This window comes from Bos indicus x Bos taurus, chromosome 22, assembly GCF_003369695.1.
Source record: "Bos indicus x Bos taurus breed Angus x Brahman F1 hybrid chromosome 22, Bos_hybrid_MaternalHap_v2.0, whole genome shotgun sequence".
Lineage (NCBI taxonomy): Eukaryota > Metazoa > Chordata > Mammalia > Artiodactyla > Bovidae > Bos > Bos indicus x Bos taurus.
The window spans coordinates 21633268-21654678 of record NC_040097.1 but is presented as its reverse complement, the minus strand read 5'-3'; the positions used below and the strand labels follow the sequence as shown (position 1 = coordinate 21654678).

The 21411-nt window shown below is 46.8% G+C and overlaps 1 protein-coding gene across 3 annotated transcripts in view; it reads right to left on the bottom strand.

Annotated features, from left to right (window-relative positions):
- The window catches only part of PTPRG (protein tyrosine phosphatase, receptor type G), a 775368-nt gene that overhangs the window by 115622 nt on the left and 638335 nt on the right, over window positions 1-21411 (bottom strand). The gene's annotated exons all lie outside the window — the stretch shown is intronic.

Sequence of the window (21411 nt, the reverse complement as noted above, 5' to 3'; positions counted from 1 at the left end):
TATCCCTGAAAACAAGTTATATACATTCTGAACTTCACTCCTTAATACTTGGGTCTGTATCTCCCAAGAATAAGGACATTCTCTTCTGTAATGGCGAGGATCCGAGTACCTGTGTGCCCCTAAATTCATGTGCTGAAACCTAATGTCCAAGGAGATGGTCATAGGAGGACGAGCGTGGGGAGACAAGTAGATCGTGAGGGTGGAGCCTCCGAGAGTGGGATGAAGGTCCTGATAAGACCCCAGGGAGATCTGATAAGGTCCTGATAAGACCCCTTCCCCACATGACAACATAGTGAGAAGACAGCTACAAGAAGCGAGTCCTCACCAGAGAGTGAGTCCAGCTCCTTGATGTCAGACCCCTCAGCCCCCAGAACTGTGAGAAATAAACTTCTGTTGTTTTAAGACACCCAGTCTATGGTGTGTGATATAGCAGCCCATGCTGACTACTCTCATACCTAAGAAAATAAACACTAACTTGATATCTGAAACATCATACACATTCCAATTTCCCTACTTGTCTCCAAAAGGTTGTCTACAACCCTTTCCCCCCACATCACAGGTTAAATTCAGTTGTTATAATGCGTTAACTTCTTTTAATCTTGCCTAGTCATCTGGCCTTTGCTTCCACAACAAAATTTTTGTTAGAAACCAAGGCTGTTTGACTTGTGGAATGTCTCAACTAAAAATAGTAGATCAAATTTTACTGGAAATAGACCAGAGTGTAAACAAATAAAATTAAAAATGGGACTTCAAATCATTTTTAAAGCAAAGGCACAAAAGGTCAGGATAACTCTCTTGGGAGCAGGAGGACTCTGTAGTAGGCAGAGCACAAGGAAAAGTCAGGCTAATCCTCCCACTTATTCCTTCTGGCTGGTGGTTCTGTACCTGTCTACAGACAAGCCCATTTAAGGGCCGAGAGCGCTGAGTCAGCCTTTAAATGGCATTCTGGCTCTCCAGATGACCTCCTTCCCAGTGGCCGTGGTTCCTGCCTCCATGGGGCTTCCACTCTGAGGCAGGGTTTTTCTTTTTCTCGAAAGACATTTTTGAATTTTTTATTTATTTTAATTGGAAGAAAATTACTTTATAATATTGGGATGGCTTTTGCCATACATCAGTATGAACAGGCCTTCGGCATACATGTGTCCCCTCCATCCTGAGCCCCTCTCCCCCTCCCTCCCCAGCCCGCTCCTCCAGGCTGTCACAGAGCACTGGCTTTGGGTGCCCTGCGTCATGCATCAGACTCACCCTGGCTATTTATTTTACATACGGTAACGTGAATGTGCCGTGTGTGCTTGGTCGCTCACTTGTGTCTGACTCTTTGCGACCCCATGGACTGTAGCCTGCCAGGCTCCTCTGTCCATGGGGATTCTCCAGGCAAGAATACTGGAGTGGGTTGCCATGCCCTCCTCCAGGGGATCTTCCCAACCCAGAGATCAAACTCAGGTCTCCGGCATGGCAGTCAGATTCTCTACCATCTGAGCCATCTGGGACGCACAAGTTTCACTGCTGTTCTCTCAAATCATCCCACCTTCTTCTCCCAGCGTCCAAGAATCTGTTTTTCACATCTGTATCTGCTTTGCTGTCCTGCATGTAGGATCGTCACACCATCTTTCTAGATTCCACATGTATTCGTTAATATATGATATTTGTCTTCCTCTTTCTGACCTACTTCGCTCTGTATAATAGGCCCTAGGCTCATCTACCTTGTTAGAACTGACTCAAACGCCTTCCTTTTTATAGCTGAGTAATCCACTGGCCTCCTGGGCCAGACGATTCTCTGCTCCTGGGGGCTGCCATGTGCCCTGTATGATGTTTAGCAGCATCCTGGGCCCTACCCACTTGATGCCAGTATACCTCCTGCCAAGTTAAAACAAGCACAAATGTCCCCAGATATTGCCAAACGTCCCCAGGGTGGCGAACCATCCCTGGCTGAGAACTGCTGGTCTAAAGTGGGGAGACAGCGATTCACCCAAGAATGACATGTACAGACTTACGGTTACACCGGGATGGGGTGAGTAAGGGGAGGAGAGCCGTGCTGCATTTTCCAAGCACTTTCTCAGGAGATTTGACTCATGCTATGCAGTCCAGGGAACGCCCCATTTGAAGACACATCCAACTGAGGACTGAGTGGACACTCACTGTGTGGGAGGAGGGGAGGAGGGGAGGGTGGGCCAAGGGACCTCAGGAGGCAGAAGGCCTGGGGGAATCAAAGGCAGGCAGCTGGATCGGGGTGCAGGAAACAAGGCGGGAGGCCTCACACACCCAGAGGGAAATTCCAGCCTTTACCCTACAGCACTCAGAAGCCACGGGAAAGATCCGAACCACAGAACCATACAGGGAGGGGGGCAAAGCTCCCTGGAGCTTCAGCTGAGCTAAGAGAGGAGAAGGGGCCTGGGAGGAGGTGCTGCAGACAGTGGGGGTGCTTGTCGAGCTGGGAGAGAAAAGGAGTACAGGATCGGGTTCTAGAGCAAACAAAGGCGATGCCATGCTGGACAAGGAGGGTCATGGGGGCAAGGGAGCCAGGGAGGACAACGCTGCGCGGTGGCAAGCAGGAGAGGGGCAGCCCCAGAGGACTGGAGCTTGGTGTTGGTTTCTCCCGGGAGCCCAACTACAAGCCAAGCAGCCCACACGAGCCAGAGTCCCCAGTGTGCTACACGAGAGCCCCAAGCCCAAGGCGGCCCTGGGGAAGATGGCTTTCCTGCCAGAAAAGCAGGGACAGGCTCTAAGGAGCCAGCTGCTGGAGAAAAGTGGAGATTGGTTTTGACAGGGAGGCATCCTTTTTTGCTCTTCAACTGCCAAACCCTGCTTCAGTCGGACAGATTCGTTTTGTGCAACTGAGACAGGAAGGAAGGGATAAATTAATGAGGCATCCCCACTGCCCTGCAGAACCCCGGGAGGCATTTCGCTGCCTGCTGCGCAAATGCCACCAGAGCAGAGACATCAAACAATAAATGTGATGGTCGGCCCCTCTGGAGACAGGGGGTGAGATGACAGGGTGCTGACACTAGGTGGCGCCAACACATCATTTTAAAAAATACCCTAAGTTTTAAAAAAATACCCTTAGTTTCTTTATAGTGTGTCAAGGCTGGGGGACGGGCGGGGGCGAACCAGGGAAAGATCTACATTCCGATCTATCCAAATACCAATAACGAACCAAGGAAATTTATGTATTGGGAAGACTGTGTCCCCTTCAATGATGACCATGTCAGATTTTCTGACTTCTAGATCTTTTCCTCACTTTCTCCCATGTTCTTATCTCCTTTATTCTGAAGATCCAATTAGGGATGAGCCGTATGGGAATGCATGTGTCTCTACCAGTTACATCACAACCACATAAATAATTCTATCACCCACAGGCGGATGCAACCATTCTTCTTATTTGTTCTTTGAAATTAAAATAGCTGGCTTTTTCTTTACTGATTAAGATGATTCATGCTAATGTTTTTAAAAAGCAACCAAAGTCATCCAAAAAAGTAAGAAGAAAGTTTTAAAAATATCACCCATAATCTCAGTATCCAGAGATAACTACTGTTAGCTTTCTGGGGATCCAACATCTTTGTACATTTTGCAAAAACATATACATACAATTTGACATAAATGGGATATAATGCATTGTGGCTCTATGAGTGAGTTTCTTGTTTTAAGTCACAGAAATATTGTCTTATCAATATTTCAGTCTTATCAATATTTCAATATGACTTATCAGGAAGAACATGGGGGACTTCCCTGGTGACCCAGTGGCTAACATCTACACTCCCAAAGCAGGGGGCCTGGGTTTGATACCTGCTCAGAGAACTAGATCCCACGTGCTACAACTAAGAATTTGAATGCTGTAACCAAGACCAGCATAGGCAAATAAATGAATAAATAAATATATTTAAAAAAGAATTTGGTATTACTGTTTTGATGACAGTATAGAATTCCACTGTCTTAAAGGACTAGAAAATATTGGTTTAAGTTCAAAAAACAGGCAGGTCTGGCCTCACTCTAACGGGACCACCTGCCATGGGGAGAATTCAGTAACTGAAAAAAGTGTTAGGTGCTCACTCGTGTCTGACTCTTTGTGATCCCATGGACTACAGCCCTCCAGGCTCCTCTGTTGAATTTTCCAGGCAAGAATACTGGAGTGGGTTGCCATTCCCTTCTACAGGGGATCTCCCTGACCCTTGGATTGAACCCTGGTTTCCTGCATTGCAGATGGATTATTTTTACTATCTGAGCCGTAACTGAAGGGGCCTCCAAAGATGCATGCTTGTCAAAGGTTATACATGGAAGCAGAGGTCAGGGGCCTGCAGGCTGAGGACCCCCAGCTAAGCCTAAGGGAAGAGCAGGTGGGGCAGGAATTGCCCTGCTCTCCTCCCTGAGACAGTGGATGTTCTGGGCCAGACTGGGAAGAAGCACTTGCAGATCACAGGGATGACTTAGGACAGGGGTGGGCACACTTGCCCTGTGAAGGGCAGGACAGTAAATGGGCATGACTTTCCCAGACATGTGGTCTCTGTCACGGCTACGCAGCTCTGCCTTTGAAGCACAGAGCAGCCCAGCTCATCTGTACGTGACGGGAGTGTACATGCTCCAGGGAAACTGGTTATGGACCCTGCGTTTCCATTTCATACCATTTTCATGTGCCATGAAATATTATTTCTTGATTTTCTTCAACTGCTTAACATATAAACACCACTCTCAACTCCTGGGTGCACAAGAGGTGCTGGTGGGGAGAATGGCCTGTGGATCAATGGTTTGTTGATGCCACACACAGAAGCTAAAGGGAGGCCAAATCTTTATTTGAAATACGTTTTGTGACCCCGTGGCTAAGTCGTGTCTGACTCTTTGCAACCCCATGGACTGCAGCACACCAGGCTTCCATGTCCTTCACTATCTCCCGGAGTGTGCTCAAACTCATGTTCGTTGAGTTGGTGATGCCCTCCATCCATACTGACTGCATTTGTGTTCTCTGCACTGCATTCTGCCCCCTACCCAGCCCAGAGCTGAGATCCCCCTGTGCTTAGGACCACTCGCGGACTGCCTGCAGTGAGTAATGACACTTCACTGCTAGAACGTGAGCTCCACGAGGAGGCTGCACACTTCTGTCCTGTTCACTACACTTTCCTTAGTACTAGATCTGAGCCTGGCACCCAGTGGGCTCCCTGTAAATGTGGGCTGAATGACCAGTGTGGATGGAACTGATTCCCTGGTCTCGCTATGGCCCACAGGTCCCCTGTGACGTGGCCACTCCGATGTCTCCAGCCTCACCACCTTCATGTCCTCCTCATGGGCTCCTCTCGGGCCAGCTCCACCCAGTCTCCCTGACGCTCTGGCCTTGTGCTTCCACACTTTGCTGGCCTTTTCAGGGACACGCACCCTTCCTTCCTACAACACCTCCATCAAAATTCCAACTATAGATAAAAGTGGCACCGAGGTACATCACAGAAGGGACAGCTTAGAAGAGCTGGTATAATGCAGAAAGAGTGGACTCGAGCCAGACTCATAGAGACCCCTGTGTTCTCATCTGCGAAATGGGTGGCTGGTACCTGGCAGTGCCCTCCTCACAGGGTTGGGGGTAAAGATCACAGAGGACACTGTGGCTCAGCCAGAACCTGAGGGCCTGAGGCCCAGCGGCACGTGGACAAACCGCCAGGCCGACTTGGGGATTGCTGAGCAGGGGATTTTTGCAGAAACTAACACCTGTGGCTGGTGATTTGTTATATATGTGAATATCGAAACACTGGCCAATAACATTTGGGTAACGAGACATATTAATACGTCTCTGCTCAGTAAGCTGTTAAAAACTGGTATATTTCACATGTAAGGCTGGCTTTTCAGTTGGGCCTGCATCCGCACACAGCAGTAGTTTCCCAGAGCGCCACCTTCAGATGCGGCTGTGCCCTTGTGTTTGCCGCAATGCCCACCACCCTCCTTTGCCTTCACTCACAGCTGCCTGGCCCTCGGCAGGAAGCAGGTGCCCAATGCCCTTGACCATGACCATCACAACTGAACCTACCACAGGGCGTCGGCCAATCCTGATACATCCTTTTGTGCAAAATCAAAGCCTTTTAACCAGGCAGGAGGCACCACACCCGGCTCTCTGAACAAACATCCCCCGTGAGGTGCTCCTGACATCAGCCTCCCCTTCTGGGGGCCTGATTACCTTCCCACTGGAGTCTGATTGCATTTCACAGGCATCTTGGCTTATGCTGGGCGCCAGCTCCAAGAATCCCTGCTTTCTTTCTAAACCACCTTTAATTATGATCCCAGCCCTCGTTACATAATGAAGAGGCCTCTAGCCGAGCACCCAAGGTCCTCTGATTCTCAATCAATGTCAGGGATATTTTCTCGGTGGTTCCACAAATATATGAGAGATTCCCCCTCCCACCCCAATCCTCTTCATTTGGGGCCTTAGAGATAAACTGATGGCAGACTTTCAATGTGAAAGCCAGTGTAAGTTCTAAGTGCCTTACATGATTTGGATTTGAAATCTTCCCCGGGGGCCTCCTCCCGCCACCAGACTCTTCGAGTTTTGCACCTGAGGCAATGGGCAATTATTGATCAGGCGTCAAATGAACAGCATGGCTCTAACACAGGGATTGGGGCCATCCGCTCTCTCCGGGAGCTTGTCAACAGACAAGAGACTGCTGCCTCTGTGAAGTGGGGACTGGGTGGGGATGACATCACATGGACCCAGCGGAGGACCGCGGGGGAGGTAGCGGGTCCTCTTGAGCAGGCGGGAACTTCTCAGCCACCAGCCTGGCCTCAGACGCCTAATGCCAGTCACTGCTTTCTTGCCTGGCCTAGCTCAAGAACCCTTGAATGTGGAGTGCTTTAGGGAAAATTTCCAAAGAAATGGGCTCGGGGAAGGATTTCTGTTTCTGAAGGGCTGTATCAAAAAGATCTGGGTAAACACGAAGTCCCCCAAAGCTGATCGTGTAGGACTTCAAACGTGGCATCGTGGTACTCTGGGTGGGGGGTGTCACCTCCCCCAACACTGCCTAAGAGCTCCTGAGAGGGAAACCGCATGGGCGAAGTGCCAGAACCGGGTCAAAGCAGGGTCCCAGCCCTGGCACTGGGGGGAAGGACAACACCTGAACTCTTATCTAGAAGGAGCTGCCAAGCACCTGCCAGGGGTCAGGCACTGTGCCTTCCTTGCAGATGGTCCACAGGGCCACCCTCTCCCTGAAAGATGAATGAAGACACTGGCATTCAGAGTGATCAAGCCACTGGGGTGGGCTGTGCACCCTGAGTGAGAGGAGGACTCAGAACTGGCCCCAGCCTGCCGTATTTCATACCAAGGAGATAGGTGAAGTTATCATACATACTCTATCCATAAACACCTCCCACGTCTGTTCTCCCATCTGCAAGATGCTACTGAAGAGCTCGGAGGGTCATTCAAAGGGCTTGAAAGGTGGAAAATGTCCCATACAGACACAATACATCCCCGCTCCAGTCTTGGGTCTGTGCCTCCTCCCTGGTTAATGTCGTTTAGTCGCTAAGTCGTGTCTGACTCCATGGACTATAGCCCGCCAGGCTCCTCTGTCCGTGGGATTTCCCAGGCAAGAATACTGGAGTGGACTGCCATTTCCTTCTCCAGGGGATCTTCCCGACCTAGGGACTGAACTTGTGTCTCCCGCATTGGCAGGCGGATTCTTTCCTGCTGAGCTAAGTGGAAAGCCCCCTGGTTAACAATACTCTGTGCAAAAAGCTTTCTTCCCACCTGTTCTTTCTGGTTTTCTTTGTTCTCAATGACAGATAAGAGTGTGCATCTCTTGACAATTTCCAGCATAGCCTCCAACTCCTTCGAGGCCTTCTAAGACTGGGCACAGCCCAAGTACAGTTCCCCTCCATCAGAAATACTAACTAAGTTTGTGAGTCCCTCAAGCCATCATGTGGAGGCTAGAAACAGGAGTGGTAGAGCAGGGTGCCCACCCCAGGGCCTTTGCTTGCTATTCTGTGACAGCACTGCAACAGTCACGAGTCCTATCTGAGGAGCCTGGTTCTGGGATGAATTAGTGCGTTTCACAAATTACATCAGCACATCCTCAGGTCATTCTGTGGGGCTGCTGGTTCCATCGTTACCTCTGTTTTAGAGTCTGAGATTCAAGATGGTCATTCACTCACTCTGTCACTGTGAAGTCAGACTCCTTCGGTTCTAGACACACCAAGTGGAGTTGGGATAAAGCTTAGGGGGAAGCATCAGGAATAAATCTATGAAACGTGCAAGCACATGCTGGCTGCTGTGTTGGAAGGATGCTATAAGACGTAGCAACTGTTAAATATTTTTTAAGCACCTACCATACGGCAAGGAACTAGGGATAAATGCGAACACAAGATGACACGGTCTCTGATCATCTGGAGATTATAGCCCAGAGGGGAAACAGACATTAACTGCTTTACCCCAGCTAAAACTGGCTTCTTAATTTGGGGTTCCTTAGGGCCTCTGGATAGAATCCACAGGAATGTGTTAACTTGGATGGGAAAAAAATACACTTTGATTTTTGCTAATCTCTAACTACAATTTAGCATTTCCTTATATTTCAAATGTTAGAAACTGCTGTAGTGTCAGCAGAAACTGTGTGACATCACCAATAGAGAAATCAGATACATTCCTATTTGATTGCAGTTATTGCTAATACTTCAAATTTTCCTTTATGTTCATTATTACTTTGAAATTATAATGGTTATTAGATCTGCTGCTAGGTTTTATAATTGAATGTCTTCATCAAGAAACAGATCAATTATTATATTACAATTAAAAATTACTTTCATATTATCTGAAGATAATTGGCTTCTTCAGTAATCGATCGAAAATCATCAGTATGAGAAGAAGTCGATGGGATTCACCCGATGGCTAAAAGAGTCCGTGGCATCAAAGAGGTTAAATACTCCCCGCAGTAAGGAGTATGATTACATGCTTTTAAGGAAAATGTCATAGTCACTCTGTAAAATGGTTTAATAAAGAACTCTGACCTAGATTTGAGAGACTGGTTAGGAAAAGCTTACCGAGCACAGTGATACTTGAACTGAAATCTGAACAACGATTAGGTGTTTATAATATGAGCAGGAAGGAAGGAAACTTACATATGGAAGACAGAAAGAGAGCTTGTGCAAAGTCCCTGAGGTGGGAAAATTGGGACGAATACTAGCATGACTTGGCAAGCAGAGAATGAGGAGGAGGATGGTGGAGACCCAGGTCTCAAAGGAAGTAAGTGTGTAAAGCTGAGTCCATCCCTGGCAGCTCTGACTCGAGGACCACTTTCTCAAGATGTGGGAGACCCCAAGTTTCCCCAAGCATGAGGGCAACTGTTTTCAAGTTTTAAATCTCTGCTGTTTTAAATCATGCAAATTCTAACCTGTTACAATAGAAAATATATATATTGGTCTTTGCCATGGGTTCCTGGCACATTGCTCCTAAAATTTTGTCATTTCCCAAGTGATACTAGAAACATCTCTTACTCTTTTCAAAAATTTCCTTTCAAAACTGTTCAATTTATTTAAACCAAAAACCAAAACAAACAAAAACTAGTTCACTTCTTTTCCCCACCCCCAAACCTCACCCGTCAGTTCCCTGTATCTATGTCCTTGGTTTTGTTTTCACATATAAATGAGATCATATGGTATTTATCTTTCTCTGTCTGACTTATTTCTCTTAGCATAATACCTTCAAAGTCCACCCCGCGTCTGTGCTAAGTCGCTCTAGTCGTGTCCAACTTTTTGTGACCCTATGGACCAAAGCCCGCTATGCTCCTCTGTCCATGGGATTCTCCAGGCATGAATACTGGAGTGGATTGCCATAGCCTCCTCCAGGGGATCTTCCAGACCCAGGGATAGAACCCAGCTAACTTACGTCTCCTGCATTGATAGGTGTTTTTTTTTTAACCATTAGCACCATCTGGGAAGCCCTTGAAAGTTCACCCATGCTGCTGCAACTGGCAAGATTTCATTCTTTTCTACAGCAGAATCAGTTCAGTTCAGTTGCTCAGTCATGTCCGACTCTTTGCGACTCCATGAACCGCAGCACCCCAGGCTTCCCTGTCCATCACCAACTCCCGGAGTCCACCTAAACCCATATTCGTTGAGTCAGTGATGCCATCCAACCATCTCATCCTCTGTCGTCCCCTTCTCCTCCTGCCCTCAATCTTTCCCAGCGTCAGGGTCTTTTCAAATGAGTCAGCTCTTCGCATCAGGTGGCCAAAGTGTTGGAGTTTCAGCTTCAGCATCAGTCCTTCCAATGAACACCCAGGACTGGTCTCCTTTAGGATGGACTGGTTGGATCTCCTTGCAGTCCAAGGGACTCTCAAGAGTCTTCTCCAACACCACAGTTCAAAAGCATCAATTCTTCTGTGCTCAGCCCTGTTTATAGTCCAACTCTCACATCCATACATGCAGCCCTCTTTACAGTCCAACTCTTACATCCATACATGATCACTGGAAAAACCGTAGCCTTGACTAGATGGACCTTTGTTGGCAAAGTAATCTCTCTGCTTTTTAATATACTGTCTAGGTTGGTTATACCTTTCCTTCCAAGGAGCAAGCTTCTTTTAATTTCATGGCTGCAATCACCATCTGCACTGATTTTGGAGCCCAGGAAAATAAAGTCAGTGACTGTGTCCACTGTTTCCCCATCTATTTGCCATGAAGTGATGGGACCAGATGCTATGATCTTCGTTTTCTGAATGTTGAGCTTTAAGCCAACTTTTTCATTCTCCACTTTCACTTTCATCAAGAGGCCCTTTAGTTCTTCCTCACTTTCTGCCATAAGGGTGGTGTCATCTGCTTATCTGAGGTTATTGATATTTCTCCTGGCACTCTTGATTCCAGCTTGTGCTTCTTCCAGCCCAGCGTTTCTCATGATGTACTCTGCATATAAGTTAAATAAGCAGGGTGAAAATATACAGCCTTGACATACTCCTTTTCCTATTTGGAACCAGTCTGTTGTTCCATGTCCAGTTCTAACAGTTGCTTCCTAACCTGCATACAGGTTTCTCAAGAGGCAGGTCAGGTGGTCTGTTAATCCCATCTCTTTCAGAATTTTCCAGTTTATTGTGATCCCCATAGTCAAAGGCTTTGGCATAGTCAATAAAGCAGAAATAGATGTTCTTCTGGAACTCTCTTGCTTTTTCGATGATCCAGTGGATGTTGGCAATTTGATCTCTGGTTTATCTGCCTTTTATAAAACCAGCTTGAACATCTGGAAGTTCACGGTTCACATATTGCTGAAGGCTGGCTTGGAGAATTTTAAACATTACTTTGCTAGCGTGTGAGATGAGTGCAATTGTGCAGTAGTTTGAGCATTCTTTGGCACTGCCTTTCTTTGGGATTGGAATGAAAACTGACCTTTTCCTGTCCTGATACAGTAGAATACTATTCTATTATTATATATATATATATATATATATACACACACACACATATATATATATGCACACACATTTTCTTTATCCATTCATCTTGAATTGGGGTGCTAGAGAAGACTCTTGTGAGTCCCTTGGATAGCAAGGAGATCAAACCATCTATCCTAAAGGAAATAAACCCTGAATATTCATGGAAAGGACTGATGCTGAAGCTGAAGCTCCAATACTTTGGCCACCTCATGTGAAGAGTCAACTCATTGGAAAAGACCCTGATGCTGGGAAAAATTGAAGGCAGGAGGAGAAGCAGGCAACAGAGGATGAGATGGTTGGATAGTATCACCAACTCAATGGACACGAGTTTGAGCAAACTCTGGGAGACGGTGGAGGAAAGAAGAGCCTAGTGTGCTTATCCATGAAGTCGCAGAGTTGGACACGACTTTTTGTTGCTGAACAGCAACAATCAATGGTCCATATCTTGGGTATTTGTAAATAATCCAATGAACACGAGGGTGGATTTACCTTTTTCAAGTTAGTGGTTTTGTTTTCTTCAAACGGAGAGGAAAACACACCCATACCCTGGGAGGGTGAACGCGCCCAAGAGCAGTGCCAGAAGGTCCTGTGCTGGGGACCTGCTCAGACCTCACCCCACGTCCCCCTTCACCTCTGTCCATCTGTCACCTCATCACACCTTTCAAAAAACTGGCAAACATACCTCCCTCTGTTCTGTGAGCCTCTCCACCAAATTAATCAAAGCAGAAGAGAAAACAACGCGAACCTCCAGTTTGTAACCAGACAGAAGTTATGGGTAATTTGGGAATCCGCTCCTTGGTGGCTGGCATCTGAAGTGGGTTGGGAGTGGTCTTGTGGGCCAGAGGCCAGGCAGTGTGACAGCTGGGTTACATGGTAGGACACTCAGCTGGTGCTGCAGAGAATGACTTGTGGGGAAACCCCTGCCCCTACATTTGGTGACCAGGAATGGCCTAAAGGTAAAGGAGAAACACCCAGGAGGTGGAGAACCTACCCAGGAGGGAGAACGCAGTTTTCCTAACACATCCCTGGGGTTCTTTTCTACATCCCCCAGTGGCATCCCCTCTGTTCCCAAGAACAAGCTTTGGTGTGTTAATACAATTCAATTTTTCAGTCAACAATCGAGTACCAGAAGCTGTGTGAAAAATACCATAGAAGACAGCAAACTGGAAAACTTTCTCATCCAATCAGCTGTCTCCATGGTGCATATGATGGAGTCACAGGCTCCAAACACATCAGGGGATTTCCCTGGTGGTCCAGTGGCTAAGACTCCACGCAACCAATGGAGGCGGCCCAGGTGTGATTCCTTGTCAGGGAACGAGATTCCATATGCCTCTAAAAATTTCACATGCCACAAATAAAAAAAGATCCTGCATTCCACAAGACTGAAGATCCCATGCACTGCAGCTAAGACCTGGCACAGCTGTAATGAGTAAACAAATATTAAAAAAAAAAACAAAAACCCAAAAATCACAGCAGCAGCCAGAGTCCTCCAAACACGCGGGTTTGACTTTCCCACATTCTGCTCATCCGGACCTCTCCCTCTTGCTTGGAGTCTTTGTGTCTGCACAATATCCGTCTTCCTCTGAGAGCTAAAAGCCAGGGAAGGTACCTCTGTCCTGTGCAGGAAATTGCATTGTTCAGCTTGGCGCTAAGGGAGGTGGCCAAGTTCAGAGTGATGCATCATCCCAGTCCTGCCTAAGAAGAGCTGCCTCTCAGACCCTGGGTGCAAGGCTGGATTCCATGCACCCCAGAGCCCTTCCCTCCATCCCAACATTAACATGCTGTGCTTGCCGGCCAAAAGGGCACGGCAGACCTATCCGACTTTAATTGAGCACAGCATCGTTTCTCCATGGTACCTCTTAACTTCACCTGCAGTCTTGCTCTAAGTCATGGGTTGCAACGGAGGGTCGGTACCAGAAAGCAGGCTGCAGGCCTGAGGTGGGCAAATGCACACTGCCCTGAGACTGAAGCCGGGCCTTCTCTTGACTAGTCTCCTAGTTCCCACGGCTGACGTGATGTTACGGTCTCGTTTATCATGAAGAAACAGCTGACTCATTGGAAACGATGCTAATGCTGGGAAAAACCGAGGGCAAGAGGATAAGCAGGCGACAGAGGATGAAATGGCTGGATAGCATCACCTACTCAATGGACATGAGTTTGTGCAAACTCTGGGAGATGGTGAAGAAGAGGAAAGCCTGGTGTGCTGCAGTCCATGGGATCGCAAAGAGGCAGACAGAACTTAGTGACTGAACAACAAAAGCTGTCCTCAGGACTGGGAGACTTATCTAAATACCACCCAAGATCTAAGACCCCATGAGCTATCTTTTTAAGTGATCCCAATGGCCATGTCAACAGAGCCACAACTACTAGTGTGGCTCACTGATGTGTTTAGCCAGGCTTTTATTTAAATCTTTGATTCTAGATAACTATGACTCTGCAAGTCACAGTGCTTTACTCCTTTGCTTGAATTTGGTCCTTAAAGTACTTTTCCTCTTAGAATTAGGGATCACTCAGGTACCGACTATATCTAAAAGGAGTGTTCTGGCTCTCACCTGACATTCACCTTACCAGCTCTGAATCTGATTCCTGGCACCTGCATTTCTTACTCATTTTGGCTCAAGGAAGCCACTGGATGTGCTCCACTGGTTGAATTCCAACCTTGTTCCAATCCCTAGATGTGGCACCTGTACCAACAGGTCATTTGGTAAGGATGGCCCTCTCTGGTCTGGTCCAGGGTCTTCCATGTCTGAGGACCGGCCTCAAGCAGACCCAACTGGCCTTGGGTAAGAGGATCCAAGAGATCAGAAATGCCACTTACATGGGAGAGACCAGGATGTGATCAAACAGCGCTCCTAGTGGGCCCCAGAGGGGAACTCACCTGTGCAGCATCTGGGAACAACAGCCCCACTTCTGCCTCCTAGCTACCCCCTCCCCACCCCTGGGCACACAGATCCAATGCTCCAAGGACCTGGGCTTCTAGGTGAATGGCGAAAACCAACAGTTTGAGATGCTCAGCATATTCCTCATGGAGGACGCTCCTCTCTTCTCGGAAGCCGTTTTTGCATGGAAACCACGGGGCTCCGTGCACTTGACAGACAACACCTGTTAGCACCCAGTGTCGATGGGGAGACAGCACCTTATCTACCACAGCCGTACACGTGACACGGGCCATGACGCTCATGTGGGTCCAAGCCAGTGCTCTGGAATCACAAAACCAGTCCTGAGAGGACCCAGGAGTGAAGCCAGGAACTGTGACGACCCTGGCTATGCTTAGAAAAAAAGAGGAAAAGATGGGGACTTCCCTGGTGGCCTGGTGACTAAGACTCCACATTCCCAATGCAGGGAGCCCAGGCTGGATCCCTGGTCAGGGGACTAGATGCCACATGCTAAAACTAAAGAGTTCACACTAAGACTAGTGCAGCCAAATAAATAGATACGTTTTTTTTTCTTTTTAAGCGAGAGAAAAAAATGATTCCAGAGGCCTCATCGTGGGCTCCCGCCCTGTGCCTTTACATACAGTCTCAGGCGCTGGGGCGTGACAGCACTGCTTAAGCCCTGAAAAAGCCAAGGGTTCGGGCCACGTTCCTTGTACCTAAAGAAAAACCAATCTCAAGGAGCTTGTGTTTGCTCATGGAAGAATGAATGGAAGAATGGAGCAGATAAATCGTCCGTCTCCCAGCTACTTTCCTCGCAGGACTCCGCGGGACGCACGCAGGCATCTCAGCGCCTCCTGCTTCTTGGGCTGTGAACCGCTAGTTAGCGACAGAAAGGGGAAGTATGTTGCTCTGGAAGGAAGGATACTGGTGGCCTTTATTAACTTTCAGATTGCAGTTCGCAAGCACCACAGCGCCCACACAAACAAACCCAATGTCACGGAAGGTTCTTTCTAGAGGGCAGAGAAAAGCTGAAGCTGTGAGAGGGTGGTTATGTCGGCCCTGAAGGTGAAACTCTGCCTACCTGCCTGGAGACAGAGGATTCAGTACTTAGGGGATATCGATAAAGTGTGAAAATGACAGATGGCCGCTGGCGTCTGGTACCAGTATCAGCTCAGCAACTCCCAAGCCATAAAGCGATCTGCCGGGGAGCATCCTGACACCAGCGTCTGACTCATTCGGCGCCTCCTTCCTCTGCTTTTGGCAGTGGTGGACGAATTGGGAAGCATGGTTGTTCCTTGGGACTGAGAGGAAAGCCTTCTTTACATGGTGTTGTCATGCCTTTCCAAATCCTAGAGGCTTTTCTGATTTCAGGTCCTGGGAAACGTGTGAAGTGCTCACTGGCTAAGTTGTATCTGACTCTACGTGACCCGATGGACTGTAGCCTGCCAGTTCCTTGGTCTGTGGGATTCTCCAGGCAAGAATACTTTGTTATTTCCTCCTTCAGGGGATCTTTCTGACCCAGGGATCTGAACACGCGTCTCCTGTATCTCCTGCACTGCAGGCAGATTCTTTATCACGAAAGCACTGGGGAAGCCTTGGAGAGGTGCGGAACCCTACTCCAAGTGCCTGGCCATGCTCCCCCCATTACAGCACCTAGTCTGGGCTAGGTTATAAATGCCTCAACTGTGCCAACTCTTGTAGCAAGCATTGTTTTACTCCTGGCCACCTGGCATGTATTGATTAGCTGCATCCATCCATTCCAGTATTTCCTGTGGAGCTAACAATGAGCACTGCACCCACTCTCTAACAAAGGAAAACCAACACAAAACAAAACACAGGAACAACTTTACCACTTATGGAGCTTATAAGGTAGTGGGAGAGCTAGGTATTAGGGGAAAAAAACACACATGTGAATGTAAAATTTCGATGTTGAGAAGTGCTACCAAAGAAAGGTACCAATGCCTTGACAGTATCTGGTCCGAGGTACTCTGTCTCACTTAAAAGTCAGGGAAGGAAATGTGATTATTAGCTCCATGCTACAGAAAGGAAACGGAGGCTTAGACACTTACTAGAGCAAAGACATGCAGGAGTAAACGACTGGCCTGGAATTTGAGTCCAGATGTGCTTGACTTCAAAATTTACATTCTTACCCACCGGGCCTTCTATCGTCTCCCCATTCATTCATTCATTCAACGAACAGTAACTGTTAGCATATGTTTTAGGAACTGTGTCAGGTCCTGTTGATTCAAAGATGCACAAAATCCTCAGTCTAGGAGGCTCTACCATCCCCATCAAGTGGGTTCACTGACCCTCCCTGGGAGCAACCCTGTGATCAAGGCCTCAGCAGCTCCTGCCTTGAGGACTTAAGATAACCTGTCAAAAGTAAGCCAAGCAGATAAAGAGAGTCCAGCGATGCCTTTCAGGAAGATAAACTTGATCTTTAGGAAGGGTATCTGATTGCTGCAAGGACGTTTAGTTTTAAAGCTCCTTCATTCAGAGAAGGAGTAATAAACTGTGCTGCTCAAGCTACCTGATGACATTTAAAAACAGAGGCCACTGCTTGTGGATCCATACGGGAGCTGGCAGTCCCTCGTGAAATAGAAAGAACACCGTATCTGAACACAAAGGATCTGGGTTCACGTCTCAGTTCTACCTCCTTGCTGGGAGGCTCTGGATGACCACCTGTTCTCTCGGAATCTCAGCTATCTCATCTGTTAAACAGTAACACTGCATTTGTCTCTTTGCTTGCCCCCACCAACCCTTCATCCAAAGTGTTAGTAAAAATTAGACACTCTACAACAAAATGCAACCCTAACAGATGACTTTCACCTTCACCTGGACTGCCCTCATCCAACCAATGTCATCCTGCCAGGAGTATTTCTATCAGCCTCCGGCTGTCTTGCCAATTTCACCCCACGTCCTCTGCAAACATTTCTCACCTAATAGTCAATGATGGATTTAAAACCCTGGTCAGATGGTTCCACAGCCCTGCTTAGCACCCTTCAAAGGCATCCCATGGTTATAAGAACATAGTCTTAAGTCTTCCCTTACCAAGGAAGGTCTTTTGAAATCTCACCTTCACTGGTTCCTATGTCTCAGGCAGGGCCTTTGCAAAGGACTTTTCCCTCTCAGAACTTCACAGACTAGCCCACCAGTTGGCCATAGAGAAGGCTGAGTGCTGAAGAATTGATGCTTTCAAACTGTGGTGCTAGAGAAGACTCTTGAGAGCCCTTTGGACTGCAAGGAGATCAAACCAGTCAATTCTAAAGAAAATCAACCCTGAACATTCATTGGAAGGACTGATGCTGAAGGTGAAGCTGCAATACTTTGGCCTCCTGATGCAAAGAGCCGACTGGTTGGAAAAGACCATGATGCTGGGAAAGACTGAAGAGCAGGAGGAGAAGGATGACAGAGGAAGAGATGGTTGGATGCCATCACCGACTCAATGGACATGCAAATTCTGGGAGACAGTGAAGGACTGGGAAGGCTGGAGTGCTGCAGTCCATGGGGTCACAGAGTTAGACACAACTGAGCGTTAGAACAACCACCCTATCCAGGGAAGCTGCTTCCCCACGGCCTCACTACACTCTGCCACTCCTAGCAAACCACCCGATTTCATCTGCAGAAGAATACCGGAGCTTTATCATTGGCTAATCTGTTCGTTTCTTTCTTCCCCTTAAAACTTAAGCTCCAAAAGAGACTCTTCTTCCTTGCTCAGCCTTATGAGATGCTCAACAAATATTTGGTAAATGAATGTGAATCCTGACAGAGGCTGTTTTGAGCATTAAATAAAACATATATGAATTGAAAAGGCCAGGATAGCATTTGGTCCATGAAAACCCCTATGTAGCCTTTTAAACCATAGGTGCAGCAGGCACAGCTCCTAGAGAAAGCTCTTCATTGTAGATGACGTTGCCTGAGACATGAAAAGAAATTCACTGCCTACAAACATGAGCCCAAAGTAGTTAAAGCTACATTAAATGTCAAGTATCAACTTTATGCCAACCAATCAAGGGAAACTTATACCAACTCTCTACCTATTCACATAAAATTAATCATCATGGGATATCTGAGCATGAAAAAGTGTTTGATAGAACATGGCATGACCTTCAGCAGTATGAGAACCCAGAATTGAAGAGAACAGCATTGAAACATATACATTACCATATGTAAAGTAGATATCCCGTGGGGGGTTGATGTATGACACAGGAAACCAAAGCCAGTGCTCTGTGACAGCCCAGAGGGGTGACGTGGGGAGGACAGTGGGAGGGGAGATCAAGAGGGAGGGGACACGTGTATATCTATGGCTGATTCATGTTGATGTATGGCAAAAGCCATAATATTGTAAAGTAATTATCCATCAATTAAAAAAAAAAGAAAAAAAAATATGAGAAGCCAGGATGTTGGAGAGTCTTAAAAAACCAGCTGTATTTTTTTTTAACTTCTTTCTTAATCACTTTCAAGATGGGCATGGCAACCGACTCTAGCATTCTTGCCTGGAGAATCCCCATGGACAGAGAAGCCTGGTGGGCTACAGTCCATGGGGTCACAAAGAGTCAGACACAACTGAGCCACTAAGAACAACAGAACAGCAATTTCCCTCCAATGAAAAAAAAGAAAAAAAAAAAGTATGAGAACCCAGGATGCTGGAGAAGCTTAAAAAACCAAGCTTATTTTTTTTTTTTTTCTTTTTACTTCTTTCTTATTCCCTGGAGAAGGAAATGGCAACCCACTCCAGTACTCTTGCCTTGAAAATCCCATGGACAGAGGAACTTGGTGCAGGCTACTATCCACGGGGTCGCAAAGAGTCGGGCACTACTGGAGCAACTTCACTTTCCTTCTTTCTTTCTTAATCACTTCCAAGAATAAAAAGTAACAGCTAGTAATAGTTACTTTTTAAAGAAAAGTGAAAGTGAAAGTCGCTCAGTCATGTCCAACTCTTTGTGACCGCATGGACTATATACATCCACAGAATTCTACACGGCAGAATACTGGAGTGTGTAGCTGTTCCCTTCTCCAATCTTCCCAACCCAGGGATTGAACCCAGGTCTCCCACATTGTGGGCAGATTCTTTACCAGCTGGGCTACCAGGGAAGCCCAAGAATGCTGGAGTGGGTAGCCTATCCCTTCTCCAATGGATCTTCTCGACCCAGGAATTGAACTGGGGTCTCGTGCATTGCAGGCAGATTCTTTATCACCTGAGTTACCAGGGAAGCCACTTTTTAAAGAAGACAGGTAACAATCTTCTAAGGGGCTGCATTTAAAGTGTTATTTTCCTTATACTTCTCTAAGCTGAAACTTTACAGAAGTACTAAGGTAACTTTTGGGAAGAGTTTCTGGGAGCGCAGCTGCCTACAAAGGAATTAAGTGCTCATATCAGAATTTCTTTTATGAAGATAAACTGATTCAAGCTCATTAATCTGGTGAGTGAAAATGATTAAACTGAAAATAGAACAACATTAATATTTTCTCCCAAAATAGCAGAAAACCATGATTTCAATGTCAAAGTCTTTTGAAAAGCAACATGGATTTACTTCGTTGTTTGCTAATTTGGGTGGAAAGCGGGATGCTCTTTCTCGATGTGTTCTGATTTAAAATAGGCTAGTTACTTAGGCATTCTCACACTGGTACATGTCCTTAAAAACTGCCTTTTAACCAAGAAAGGAAGCAATCTTTAGCGCTAAAAATATAGCTAACAAAGAGATTCCTCCATCAGCAAAAAAAAAAAAAAAAAGCAAAAATCATTCTCCAAAAACCATGGCAGTGGTTTTAGGAGACTGGGCAGGACCCTGGCAGCTCACTGTCCTCTTCCTTTGCTTTTATTACATTATCCAATGTCATTTTAATTAAGCCATCAAATCACATTATCAGATCAAGTGGTTTTGATTCCACTGTGGTTTGAACAGGTTTCATTACATTAATAAACCATATGTTTCATGTTGTTGGAAGCAAAGTTATTTTTCTCTGTTCACTGTTCCAAAAGCCTTCACAATAGACAGTATTCAGCACTTCATCACCGACGTGCTCTTCCATGTGCTCGGGAAGTGTTAAGAGTAACTAAAATGACAGCCCATTAAATCTGAAAGTCTATCCAAGTTATTTACTGACAAAGGGCAGAGTGGTGACTTGGATGTCCCGTGAACAATCACTGAGCCTAAATATTGTTTCCATTTCCTGGAAACTAGAGCTTTATATTTTTTTACAGATGATATCCATTCTAAGTCTGTCTCAGGCATCAGTACAAGATTAGGATGACGTTTCCCCCTCTTTGGGTGTCGTGGGCGGCCATGCATCTCCTGCTTGGGTCTGAAAGCTTGATTCTGCTTTTTCTGTTCCAGTATGTCGGATCATCCTGACAGAAGGGCAGGATGGGGGCACCTTAACTCAGGCAGCCTCCTCCACGGTGCTGCTCAATGAACACCAGTTGATGATCACAGCCAGCAAACGAGGGAGGTGGGGCTCAGTCTACTGAGGCTCTGCTTATACATCTGGGGTGGAAGATGAGCAGATCTTAGGGTGGACTGGTCAGTGAGTGGTTACCAAGCTAATAAACCTCTTGCAGTGCCTTGGAAAGGCAGAACCAAGCCATGGACACTCTCACAGTCATGACCACCATGAAAATACCTTCAAACACGCCTAAGATTGGATTTCTCCATCCAAGTCTGAGCCATCCCCGAGAGCAGGGGTATATAAACTATTGTTCCATGGCTAAATCTGGACTGCCACCTATTGTTACAAATAAAGTTTTATTAGAAGACATTTTCTACACTTACTCATTTATGTGCTGTCTACAGCTGCCTTGATGCTACAGAGGCAGAGCTGAGTAGTTGCAACAAGAGATCACATGGCCCAATACCTGGTCCTAGATCAAAAAAGCTTACTGGGTTTCCCTGGTGACTCAATGGTAAAGAATCCACCTGCCAGTGTAGGAGACATGGGTTCGATCCCTAATTCAAGAAGATTCTACATTCCACAGAGCAACTAAGTCCAAGTGTCACAACTACTGAGTGTACACTCTAAACCCCTGGAGCTGCAACTATAAAAGCCCACATGCCCTGGAGACTTTGCTCCACTAGAGAAGCCACTGCAATGAGAAGCCCACACACTGCAACTGGAGAGCAGCCCCCACTTGCCACAGCTAGAGAAAAGCCCACATAGCA